Genomic DNA, 14,349 nt, shown 5'->3' on the forward strand with positions numbered 1-14,349 from the left:
CTAAAAAAGTGCTAACCTATGTATTAACATTCTATTGCACATTGTTGGTCAGCTTAATGGAGGCTGGGACAAATGATAATTTAAGGCGGTTAGATTTGCATAGTGGGACCCGGAGTCTTCTCCCTGATGGCAGGGTTCCATATTCAGGGAAGAGTGGGTGTTGTGAGTTGGAAATCATTTTCTTAGCTTTTTTCCTAACTGCCTGCTCATAGATGCTCTGTATAAGCTCATATTCTTTCCTCCCTACGATTTTCATTGCCGTTTTATGCATGCCGGCCAGTTTGCTTTTTAGCTTAACGGTTAGGTTGCCAAACCATGAGGTGATCCCGTATCTAATGATGCTCTCTACAATGGCACGGTAGAAAATCATCATGATGTGGCTGCTTACGCTGTACAATGTTAATCTTCGCAAAAATATAGCCTCTGTTGCAGTCTATTGCACAGTTTGTCAATATGTGTCTTCCAGCAGAGAAGATTATCAATATGAACCCCTAAATATTTATATGAGGATACCTGGGTGATTTCCTGATTTTTGATGACCACTGGCTCATGGTCAGTCACTTTCCTCAGATCCAAAACCATTTCCTGTGTCTTGGTCACATTTAGAATAAGATGGTTGGTATCACACCACCTAATAAATAGGTCTATCTCGTCTTGGTACACAGAGGGGTCCGTATCCTTGTGTTGAAGGCTTAGGAGCACGGTATCGGCCGCAAATTTCACCATATAATTGTTAGGGTGCACAGTCGTACAATCATTGGTGTACAATGTAAACAGTGTTGGTGATACAACACAACCCTGTGGGACGCCTATGTTGCAGTGTTTGGTGTCTGACAGTGTTCTGTTGACCTTCACTTGCTGTGTTCTGTTTGTTAAAAAAGAGTGGAACCATTTGATCAAGGTGGAGTTTACACCCATGTCTTTGAGCTTCTCCACCCATGTCTTTCAGCTTTTTGTATTTTTAATTCCTTTTTAATTCCAGCTGACTGACGTAACTATGACACGTTGTCACATTGAGTTCAGCTGCCGCTGCTACACATTAAAATCAGCTTTGAATAATGACAAATAAGGAAGCAACAACACACAAAAGTGTGATGTGTGTGTTATTGACAAGAAGATGACATAACTGCATTTCACCTTGCACTGCACACATAGTTGACTTCTTTAAGACTTGAAATAAACAGCTGTTGATAAAAGACTTCCCTGCTCTGAGATGTTACAGAACATCATGTTGGACGTGTTCAACCTCTTGTGCTAATAGGAATGCTATTTAAAATACCTTTTTTACACTTTTTTATTTCCACAAATGACATGTAGTACTAATAAGAGTACCGATAAATACTGGTATCGATAAGGGGTATCGATTAGGGTATCATATCGATCATTTTTTTACGATTTATATCCCTACTGCAGATACAAGCCAGATATCTTTAAAAAATATATTCAACGTTTATTTGGATTTAGTTACTTCTCTGCTGTCCAGCAATGTCTCAATCAATCTAGTTTATTAGTACTAATTAGCAAAGTTTTCTTGTCTTTCTACAGTCTTTCTTTTGACAGCCCCCTTGTGGTAAAGTTGTCCGAGTGCAAACTGAGGCAGTATTTGTGACTGATAAAACTTTCAGCAAATCAAAATGTAAGAAATTGTACCGGAAAGTCCATTCATTTGAAGACGGCCAAAAAAAAAAACTCAATCAGAATCAGAAATACTTTAATAATCTCAGAGGGGAAATTAAGATTTTCAGCACAATCCCATTCAAGAGCAGACAAATATTACAGGGAGACAGAACAGGATCAAACTTTACAGGGAGACAGAACAGGATCGCTGACGGGTCTGCCAACTTCCGGCGCCCCTTACAAAAAAGGTGAGAAACAGGTAAATGCTGGGGGGGAAGGGGTAGAAGAAAAAAAATCAGTCTCAGTCTGGGCCCCTGGAGAGGGGGTCCAGACTGAGGCCAAAGAGAAAAACAAACTCATAGCCATAGCACACAGAAACATGTGTGTAAGAGGGAAACATCAAAGAACACAAAGGACATTAAAGACATTAAAGGCCTACTGAAATTAATTTTTTTTTATTTAAACGGGGATAGCAGATCCATTGTATGTGTCATACTTGATCATTTCGCGATATTGCCATATTTTTGCTGAAAGGATTTAGTATAGAACAACGACGATAAATTTCGCAACTTTTGGTCTCTGATTAAAAAAAAGCCTTGTCCCTACCGGAAGTTGCGTGACGTAGTCAGTTGTTCACCTCCTCATATTTTCCTATTGTTTTCAACGCAGCTAGAGCGATTCGGACTGAGAAAGCGACGATTACCCCATTAATTTGAGCGAGGATGAAAGATTCGTGGATGAGGAATGTTAGAGTGACGGACTAGAATGCAGTGAAAGACATATATTTTTTCGCTCTGACCGTAACTTAGGTACAAGCTGGCTCATTGGATTCCACACTCTCTCCTTTTTCTATTGTGGATCACGGATTTGTATTTTAAACCACCTGGGATACTATATCCTCTTGAAAATGAGAGTCGAGAACGCAAAATGGACATTCACAGTGACTTTTATCTCCACGACAATACATCGACAAAGCTCTTTAGCTACTGAGCTAACGTGATAGCATCTGGCTCAAATGCAGATGGAAACAAAATAAATAAATCCCTGACTGGAAGGATAGACAGAAGATCAACAATACTATTAAACCATGGACATGTAAATACACGATTAATAATTCCCAGCCTGGCAAAGCTTAACAATGCTGTTGCTAACGACGCTGAAGCTAACTTAGCAACCGGACCTCACAGAGCTATGATAAAAAACATTAGCGCTCCACCTACGCCAGCCAGCCCTCATCTGCTCATCAACACCCGTGCTCACCTGCGTTCCAGCGATCGACGGCACGACGAAGGATTTCACCCGATCTCAGATGCGGTTGGCGGCTAGCGTCGGCTAGCGTCGGCTAGCGTCGGCTAGCGCGTCTGCTATCCAAGTAAGTCCTCCTTGTTATGTTGCTACAGCCAGCCGCTAATACACCGATCCCACCTACAGCTTTCTTCTTTGCAATCTCCATTGTTCATTAAAGGCCTACTGAAAGCCACTTTTACCGACCACGCAGTCTGATAGTTTATATATTAATGATGAAATCTTAACATTGCAACACATGCCAATACGGCCGGGTTAACTTATAAAGTGACATTTTAAACTTCCCAGGAAACTTCCGCTTGAAAACGTCGCGGTATGATGACGTATGCGCGTGACGTCACGAGGGCAAGGGAAGTGTTTGGACCCAATTCAAATAGCTCTGTTTTCTTCGACAAAATTCCACAGTATTCTGGACATCTGTGTTGGTGAATCTTTTGCAATTTGTTTAATGGACAATGGAGACTGCAAATAAGAAAGTTGTAGGTGCGATCGGTGGAGCGGCGGATACAGCAACACCAACACCAGGAGGTTGTGTTGTGTTTTGAGCAGGATAGCAGACGCACTACAGTGAGTAAGCCCGCCGCCGCATCTAAGTTAGCTTCTGTTTTTTTAGCTTCGCCAAGCTGAATATTATTAATCGTGTATTTACATGTTCATGGTTTAATAGTATTTTTGATCTTCTGTCTATCCATCCAGTCAGGGTTTTTTTATTTAGTTTCTATCTGCATTTGAGACTGATGCTATCACGTTGGCTACGTAGCTAGGTTAGCTTCTATTTTTATAGCTTCGCAAAGCTGAATATTATTAATCGTGTATTTACATGTTCATGGTTTAATAGTATTTTTGATCTTCTGTCTATCCATCCAGTCAGGGTTTTTTTTAATTTAGTTTCTATCTGCATTTGAGACTGCTATGCCATCACGTTGGCTACGTAGCTAGGTTAGCTTCTATTTTTTTAGCTTCGAAAAGCTGAATATTATTAATTGTGTATTTACATGTTTATGGTTTAATAGTATTTTTGATCTTCTGTCTATCCATCCAGTCAGGGTTTTTTTTTTTATTTAGTTTCTATCTGCATTTGAGACTGATGCTATCACGTTGGCTACGTTGCTAGGTTAGCTTCTATTTTTTTTAGCTTCGCAAAGCTGAATATTATTAATTGTGTATTTACATGTTCATGGTTTAATAGTATTGTTGATCTTCTGTCTATCCATCCAGTCAGGGTTTTTTTATTTAGTTTCTATCTGCATTTGAGACTGCTATGCTATCACGTTGGCTACGTTGCTAGGTTAGCTTCTATTTTTTTAGCTTCGCAAAGCTGAATATTATTAATCGTGTATTTACATGTTCAGTCACTGTGAATGTCCATTTCGCGTTCTCGACTCTCATTTTCAAGAGGATATAGTATCTGAGGTGGTTTAAAATACAAATCTGTGATCTACAATAGAAAAAGGAGAGAGTGTGGAATCCAATGAGCCAGCTTGTACCTAAGTTACGGTCAGAGCGAAAAAAGATACGTCCATCACTGCCTCTCAAGTCCTTCACTCTCACGTTCCTCATCTACGAATCTTTCATCCTCGCTCAAATTAATGGGGTAATCGTCACTTTCTCGGTCCGAATCTCTCTCGCTCCATTGTAAACAATGGGGAATTGTGAGGAACACTAGCTCCTGTGACGTCACGCTACTTCCGGTACAGGCAAGGCTTTTTTTATCAGCGTGCAAAAGTTGCGAACTTTATCGTCGATTTTCTCTACTAAATCCTTTCAGCAAAAATATGGCAATATCGCGAAATGATCAAGTATGACACATAGAATGGATCTGCTATCCCCGTTTAAATAAAAAAAATTCATTTCAGTAGGCCTTTAAACAAATTGCAAAAGATTCACCAACACAGATGTCCAGAATACTGTGGAATTATGAAATGAAAACAGAGCTTTTTGTATTGGCCTCAATGGGGAGCCATACCTCTGTTCTACTGGCTACGTCACGCACATACGTCATATCCAAATGAGTTTTCAACCGGAAGTTTAGCGGGAAATTTAAAATTGCACTTCATAAGTTAACCCGGCCGTATTGGCATGTGTTGCAATGTTAAGATTTCATCATTGATATATAAACTATCAGACTGTGTGGTCGCTAGTAGTGGCTTTCAGTAGGCCTTTAAAAGAGCAGTCACTTCTACACACAGCCACAAAAGTAAAACAACAACAAAAAAAACATATACACTGTGGTGACCTCTGTGGTGTTCCTTGCCATCGTCTGCTGCGGTGGGGGGAGCATGGCCAGAAACAGGAGCAGACCCAACAAAGCAACCAAGAGAGCCAACTCCACCCTCGGCCACCCACCAACTCCTGGCCAGTGTCCAGTCCGCACGGATGAGCGAGGATACGTCCAAGGAGACCGAGGTGTCCGATACCTGCTCATTCAGCCAAGACACTGTGAAGCCTGTCCGTCTTGGCTCTCAGCGCCAGCTCCGCAGCCCTGTCTCTTCATCCACATCTCCTCCTGTCTCTCCAAACTCTGCAGTCCTGTCTCTTCATCCACATCTCCTCCAGTCTCTCTAAACTCTGCAGTCCTGTCTCTTCATCCACATCTCCTCCAGTCTCTCTAAACTCTGCAGTCCTGTCTCTTCATCCACATCTTCTCCAGTCTCTCCAAACTCTGCAGTCCTGTCTCTTCATCCACATCTCCTCCAGTCTCTCTAAACTCTGCAGTCCTGTCTCTTCATCCACATCTCCTCCAGTCTCTCCAAACTCTGCAGTCCTGTCTCTTCATCCACATCTCCTCCAGTCTCTCTAAACTCTGCAGTCCTGTCTCTTCATCCACATCTCCTCCAGTCTCTCCAAACTCTGCAGTCCTGTCTCTTCATCCACATCTCCTCCAGTCTCTCTAAACTCTGCAGTCCTGTCTCTTCATCCACATCTCCTCCAGTCCCTCCAAACTCTGCAGTCCTGTCTCTTCATCCACATCTCCTCCAGTCTCTCTAAACGGACTCTGGTGTGGCAGAGACCCAGCAGCTGGTCTCCATGGCCAAAAGGCTCCCGGGAGGCAGATCCAAAAGTTCACAAAAAAAACTCAGCAGAAGTCACCAAAGTGCCACTCCTTGTCACACAGTCCCAAAGGGTCCCCAACCAAAAGGCAAAAAAACCCTGCATGAAAACAAGAAGGAAACATCCGGAACACAAAAGGATGACACAAGAGCACAGAGCTCCTGCCACCAGCAGCCACTACAGCGGCGCCATCTTGGGGAGAAAAAAAAACAGGGACAGAAATGTGACCCGGTTATCTTCTCCAAGTCACGACACTGACATTGTCTTTGTGACAGCACGCTTGCTCCCGCTGACGTGCCGGTCCTCAAGTGACGGCGTGATAAGAGCGCACCGTCACAATAAACAAAACAAAACACCGGCGGAAAGCAATAAACGATTAAAAAAACAAGCAAACTGGAGTTTTGACCCGGAGAAGGCAGGTCGGTTACAAAAACCAAAAACTCTGCGCGGACTTACGGAAATGCACGTCCTTTTTTATTTCAATGCGTAAAAAGACATAACAAGTGTGTTAACGCCAACACTGGTTATTCATGTGATTATCACACAGAGATAGGTGGTAGTGTTGTAACCATACCAATATTTTGGTACCGGTACTAAAATTATGTTGGTACTTTTCTAAATAAAGGGGACCACATAAATTGCATTATTGGCTTTATTTTAACAAAACAACTTAGGGTACATGAAACATATGTTTATTATTGTAATTTAGTCCTTAAATAAAATGTTGAACATACTAGACAACTTGTCTTTTAGTAGGAAGTAAGCAAACAAAGTCTCCTAATTAGTCTGCTGACGTATGCAGTAACATATTGTGTCATTTATACACCTATTATTTTGTACACATTATGAGGGACAAGTGGTAGAAAATGAATTATTAATCTACTTGTTCATTTACTGTTAATATCTGCTTACTTTCTCTTTTAACATGTTCTATCTACACTTCTGTTAAAATGTAATAATCACTTATTCTTCTCTTCTTTGATACTTGACATTAGTTTTGGATGATACCACAAATTTGGGTATCAATCCGATACCAAGTAGTTACAGGATCATACATTGGTCATATGCAAAGTCCTCATGTGTCCAGGGACATATATCCTGAATTTATAAACATAATATACAATTTATAAAAACGAAAGAAGATGTGATGACAAAAATTATCGACGTAGTCATAGTAGTATCGACTAGGTCCGTGGCGTTTGTTTACATTTTGATGCCGGTGAGCTACGGTGTGTAGTGAAGCATGTTTAGCTGTTCCTCATCCTGCAGTGATAATGATACTTGTAAAAAACTTACTTTATATGTCGCCATGGAGGCCAGGATTAGTGATTTAGAAGTAGCTAAAACACTGTGGATGGACATTAGCCGCTAGCTAGCTAGCCATGTCCTAAAGCACCTCTTCCTGAGGGTGTTTCAGTGTTATAACTTCACCTTTATCTTTACTTTTTACACCAAAATGCGTCCGTTCTCCCTTTTCTGTCTACACACTGTGTCTGCTTGTAAGTACTCTGTGATTGTGTGCCGCCGAACATGCTCGTCTGCTCGTAAACCAGCAATGTCACCACGTGACATCGACGTAGGAGCAGAGGGGGTGCTGGGCCGGTACGTTTCAGAGACGGTATAGTACCGAACATGATTCATTAGTAGCGTGGTACTACACTAATACCGGTATACCGTACAACCATAATAGGTGGTATGGCCCACTTATAATTAAACTAACAAAATAATGTTGTTTTTCATCAGATATGTTCTAGTATTGTATATGTGGATGGGGGCGCTGCTTTGGAAATAATGTGTACCCCTTTCAGAGATCACCTTTAGTTCCACTTCAAACATTCACATGTTGCACAATGAGATGAGTGCTGTAGCACAAGCGTGGGATAACGTGAACACTTGTGGAACTTTCTAACCAACACAGTGGAAAGTATTTTGAGAAAAAGGAAATGACGCAGATATTGCTTTCTCCTTTTCCTGTTAACTCGAGAGAGAGAGAAAACGGGATCTCGTTGGAAGCGCCATGTACTGTATGTGCAGATGCCGTTTGGGTATAATAAAATGGTGGCTGCCAATGTAGTTTACAATGTCACTACGTCAGGAGTTGTCAAACTTTTTTCACCAAGTACCACCTCAGAAAATACTTGGATCTCCAAGTACCACCATCATGAACAGCATTAAAATACAGTAGCATAGTAGGTCTTAATTATTCATTAAAAACAGGGGTCTCAAACTCAATTTACCTGGGGGCCACTGGATGCAGAAACTGGGTGAGGCTGGGCCGCAAGAAAAGATTTCTTAAAAAAATCTAACATGTACTTTTTAATGAATTCACCTTCTTTGAATGGCTATCCCGCCCTAGCAACATACTTGCCATCCCTCCCGATTTATCCAGGAGACTCCCGAATTTCAGTGCCCCTCCCGACAACCTCCTGCATGGGGCAACCATTCTCCCGAATTTGTCCTGATTTTCACCCGGACAACAATATTAAGGGCGTGCCGTGATAGCACTGCCTTTAACGTCGCGTCCGCTTTTTCACCATACAAACAGCGTGCCGGCCCAGTCACATGTTGTATGCGACTTCTGCAGACACACGTAAGTGACTGCAAGATATACTTGGTCAACAGCCATACAGGTCACACTGAGGGTGACCGTATAAACAACTTTATCACTGTTACAAATATGCGCCACACTGTGAACCCACACCAAACAAGAATGATAAACACATTTCGGGAGAACATCCACACCGTAAGACAACATAAACACAACAGAACAAATACCCAGAACACCTTGCAGCCCTAACTCTTCCGGGCTGCAATATACACCCCCACTACCACCAAACCCCGCCCCCCCAACCCCGCCCACCTCAACCGACGCACGGAGGGGGCGAGGGGGTTGATGTGTGGGGGGGCAGGGTTGGGGGACGGGATTTGTTGGTAGCGGGGTGTGTATATGCAGCCCGGAAGAGTTAGGGCTGCATGGGATTCTGGGTATTTGTTCTGTTGTGTTCATGTTGTCTTACGGTGCGGATGTTCTCCCAAAATGTGTTTGTCATTCTTGTTTGGTGTGGGTTCACAGTGTGGCGCATATTTGTAACAGTGTTAAAGTTGTTTATACGGCCACCCTCAGTGTGACCTGTGTGGCTGTTAATCAAGTATGTCTTGCAGTCACTTAGGTTTGTGTACAGAAGCCAAATACAACATGTGACTGGGCTGGCAGCTGTTTGTATAGGTTGTAGAGGGCGCTAAAGGCAGTGACATCACGGCACTCCCAGAAAAATCGGGAGGGTTGGCAAGTATGACGCTGTCAAGCGGCATCCATATAAAACTTGTGGGTTGCACTAACATAAAATTTTCATATCAAGGTGCGGGCCACAAAATAACGTCTTGCGGGCCGCAATTGGCCCGCGGGCCGCGTGTCTGACACCTCTGATTAAAAACAAGGAGGACACTTTATTTAACAAGTATATTTAATATTTTAGCCACCGTAATATTACACACAGTTTGAACAGTAACATTGTGTTTGAAAATAGGAAAATAAAACACTGTACTTAAACAATAAAATAATATTTGGCACACCACTAGTGGTACACTTACATCAGTTTTATGTGTATGTACATATATATGTGTGTTTATATGTATATGTGTCTATCAGGGATATAACGGTATTTAACTTTTTAACTTTAACTTTAACTTTTTAACTCTAACTTTAACTTTTTAACTTTAACTTTAAACAGTATAATGATAAACCACATTAAAATTCTGGACATTGGGTACTACCGTTTAATTTTTAATTATGGAAAACCCTCATTTAGTAATGCATTTTAGGCGACATTGCTCACTTCCTGGAAATGCAGCGGCGGCGCGCCTCTGAAGGTGGCGCATGTGCACTAGCGCTGTTTGTTAAAGTTAAAGTACCAATGATTGTCACACACACACTAGGTGTGGCGAAATTATTCTCTGGTCAGAGCAGGGGTGGGCAATTAATTTTTACCGGGGGCCGCATGAGCAACCCGAGCACTGCTGGAGGGCCACATCGACAATATTTCAATTACATTTTGCTCAATATTATTTTTGATATACTGTAAGATAAAAAATAACAATAATAATAATAATTTCATTTAACTTTACTTAACTTTAAACAAAAGCAGATTGCTTTTGATGGTTTTATTTAAACTCTTAATCCTTAAATATTTATATTAGGCTATGTGAAATTGAAATAAGAAAACAAAAACAATCATTGAATCACTGCAATTTATTTTTAACTTGTTCACACTTTAACTTTGTTCCACAAACAAGGAAAAACAACAAACAACTTAACAAAAGTCCAACATATTTCCCCGTCAGAATTGTCCAACCATCTGTTGTCACACCTGCCAGCTTGTCCCATTTCAGTCCTAACATGTCCAAACACACATTTACCTCTGTGAACAAGTCATTACCTGTGATTGTCTCTTTAATTGACTGCATGACTGCCAGGTCCTCCGTGATTTGAAAGTCTGCAGTTATCCCACGTAAGAAGATGAGCAGCTGGGCGGTGTCACGTACATCGCAGCTCTTGTCCAAAGCCAGCGTAAAAACAAAAATAAAATATTTTGTAATTTGTGATTGCCGCTGTTCACATTCACTCACAATCACGCACACGCATACGTCCACACGGAAGTAATACAAATAACGCTTTTCAAAACAAAATCAGCACCGTTGTATTGCACACTCGACATAGATACTTTTTAAAATTGATTTTATAATTTATGATTGGCTTCACGCGGGCGGGACTGGGACGCATAAAGGGCCGGATGTGGCCCGCGGGCCGCAAAATGCCCAGGTCTGCCCTAAAGGGACACGGGGACACATTTTTTTTAGATATGTATCTGGTGCGCACCAGATAGTTTCTGGTGAGCACGAGAAAGCATTGGATGCGTGTGCATGGTTTGAGGTGTGTGTGAAAATGCCAGTTCAGGAGTTAATTGGGCTGTATTTCCAACTAGGACTTTCCCCCATGTCCCTTTAGGGGTGTTGTGGCAAAATGTGAATGCCTGCCAAAAATATATTTCCTTCGCGGGGTGCGCAGAGCTCGCTGAACCTGCATTTTTGTCTTGGTGTGTCCACAGTGGATTACTAGGTGTGAGACAAACACTTTATCTTCCTGGTTATTGTATCACTGAACCTACATTTTTGTCTTGGTGTGTCCACAGTGGATTACTAGGTGTGAGACAAACACTTTATCTTCCTGGTTATTGTATCGCTGAACCTACATTTTTGTCTTGGTGTGTCCACAGTGGATTACTAGGTGTTAGACAAACACGTTATCTTCCTGGTTATTGTATCGCTGAATCTACATTTTTGTCTTGGTGTGTCCACAGAGGATTACTAGGTGTGAGACAAACACTTTATCTTCCTGGGTATTGTATCACTGAACCTACATTTTGGTCTTGGTGTGTCCCCAGTGGATTACTAGGTGTGAGACAAACACTTTATCTTCCTGGTTATTGTATCGCTGAACCTACATTTTTGTCTTGGTGTGTCCACAGTGGATTACTAGGTGTGAGACAAACACTTTATCTTCCTGGTTATTGTATCACTGAACCTACATTTTTGTCTTGGTGTGTCCACAGTGGATTACTAGGTGTGAGACAAACACTTTTATCTTCCTGGTTATTGTATCGCTGAACCTACATTTTTGTCTTGGTGTGTCCACAGTGGATTACTAGGTGTGAGACAAACACTTTTTCTTCCTGGTTATTGTATCGCTGAACCTACATTTTTGTCTTGGTGTGTCCACAGTGGATTACTAGGTGTGAGACAAACACTTTATCTTCCTGGTTATTGTATCACTGAACCTACATTTTTGTCTTGGTGTGTCCACAGTGGATTACTAGGTGTGAGACAAACACTTTATCTTCCTGGTTATTGTATCGCTGAACCTACATTTTTGTCTTGGTGTGTCCACAGTGGATTACTAGGTGTGAGACAAACACTTTATCTTCCTGGTTATTGTATCACTGAACCTACATTTTTTTCTTGGTGTGTCCACAGTGGATTACTAGGTGTGAGACAAACACTTTACCTTCCTGGTTATTGTATCGCTGAACCTACATTTTTGTCTTGGTGTGTCCACAGTGGATTACTAGGTGTGAGACAAACACTTTACCTTCCTGGTTATTGTATCGCTGAACCTACATTTTTGTCTTGGTGTGTCCACAGTGGATTACTAGGTGTGAGACAAACACTTTATCTTCCTGGTTATTGTATCGCTGAACCTACATTTTTGTCTTGGTGTGTCCACAGTGGATTACTAGGTGTGAGACAAACACTTTATCTTCCTGGTTATTGTATCACTGAACCTACATTTTTGTCTTGGTGTGTCCACAGTGGATTACTAGGTGTGAGACATACACGTTATCTTACTGGTTATTGTATCACTGAACCTACATTTTTGTCTTGGTGTGTCCACAGTGGATTACTAGGTGTGAGACAAACACTTTATCTTCCTGGTTAATGTATCACTGAACCTACATTTTTGTCTTGGTGTGTCCACAGTGGATTACTAGGTGTGAGACATACACGTTATCTTACTGGTTATTGTATCACTGAACCTACATTTTTGTCTTGGTGTGTCCACAGTGGATTACTAGGTGTGAGACAAACACTTTATCTTCCTGGTTAATGTATCACTGAACCTACATTTTTGTCTTGGTGTGTCCACAGTGGATTACTAGGTGTGAGACAAACACTTTATCTTCCTGGTTAATGTATCACTGAATCTACATTTTTGTCTTGGTGTGTCCACAGATGATTACAAGGTGTGAGACAAACACTTTATCTTCCTGGTTAATGTATCACTGAACCTACATTTTTGTCTTGGTGTGTCCACAGTGGATTACTAGGTGTGAGACATACACGTTATCTTCCTGGTTATTATATCACTGAACCTACATTTTTGTCTTGGTGTGTCCACAGTGGATTACTAGGTGTGAGACAAACACTTTATCTTCCAGGTTATTGTATCACTGAATCTACATTTTTGTCTTGGTGTGTCCACAGATGATTACAAGGTGTGAGACAAACACTTTATCTTCCTGGTTAATGTATCACTGAACCTACATTTTTGTCTTGGTGTGTCCACAGTGGATTACTAGGTGTGAGACAAACACTTTATCTTCCTGGTTATTGTATCTCTACGTGTTTGACATTATTTAATACTTTATCGTGGCCGGAAAAGGACAGTTTGCCTCTTCTGTGGTATTGATGAGATTTAAAGGAGTGTTAGTCCCATGGTGATGTGATAAAACCGCTTTCTTGTTTGGAAGATACACACAATTGTAACTGTTATTTCTTCCTGCACATAATAAATATGTACAACATGTTTGGATGTATTCATTTATGTAAAATTGTCATTAAATGTAATATTGCCTGACAAAAAGTGATTTGACATAATATTTTGATATTTCCACATCACATATTTACACACGCGTATTTTGCTAGAATACCCTTATGAGTATTACATATATCAAAATCAACTACCTACTGTACTGTTTACTTGTTGAAATTCCCTTTTTAGAACAAATATCTACCTAAATGGCCACTTTTTTGCTGCCAAAAATGGATTTCGAGTACTATTTTAAATATTGACACATCTCATCCCTGCATATTTTACTAGAATACCCTTATGAGCATTACATATATATTACATATATACAGTGAGGTCCACAAGTATTTGCACACCCTGTAATTTTGCTGATATATACATATATATATATATATATATATATATATATATATATATATATATATATATATATATATATATATATATATATATATATATATATATATATATATATATATATATATATATATATATATATGTGTATATATATATATATATATATATATATATATATATGTATATATATATATGTATATATGTATATGTATATATGTATATATGTATATGTATATATATATATATATATATATATATATATATATGTATATATATATATATATATATATATATATATATATATATATATATGTATATATATATGTATATATATATATATATATATATACATATATATATATATATATATATATATATATATATGTATATATATATATATATGTATATATATATATATGTAAACTCAAAGACCTTTATGAAAAGTACAACTCGAAGACCCGAAGAGGCAACATGGGTCCCCCCTCCAATGGGCTCACCACTCATGGGAGGGGTCATAGAGGTCGGGTCCAACGTGAGCTGGGCGGCAGCCGAAGGCAGGGCACTTGGCGGTCCGATCTTCGGCTACATAAGCTAGCTCTTGGGACGTGGAACGTCACCTCGCTGGGGGGGAAGGAGCCTGAGCTGGTGCGCAAGGT

At 40.3% G+C, this 14,349-nt stretch overlaps 2 protein-coding genes across 9 annotated transcripts in view; one reads left to right on the forward strand and one right to left on the reverse strand.

The window, feature by feature from the left end:
• LOC133636326 (zinc finger protein 568-like) overlaps positions 1 to 14,349 on the reverse strand; it is a 448,159-nt gene that overhangs the window by 366,418 nt on the left and 67,392 nt on the right. The window lies entirely within an intron of this gene.
• The window catches only part of LOC133636336 (gastrula zinc finger protein XlCGF57.1-like), a 297,128-nt gene that overhangs the window by 183,391 nt on the left and 99,388 nt on the right, over positions 1 to 14,349 (forward strand). The window lies entirely within an intron of this gene.

Source organism: Entelurus aequoreus, linkage group LG20 (genome assembly GCF_033978785.1).
Source record: "Entelurus aequoreus isolate RoL-2023_Sb linkage group LG20, RoL_Eaeq_v1.1, whole genome shotgun sequence".
Taxonomy (NCBI): Eukaryota; Metazoa; Chordata; class Actinopteri; order Syngnathiformes; family Syngnathidae; genus Entelurus; species Entelurus aequoreus.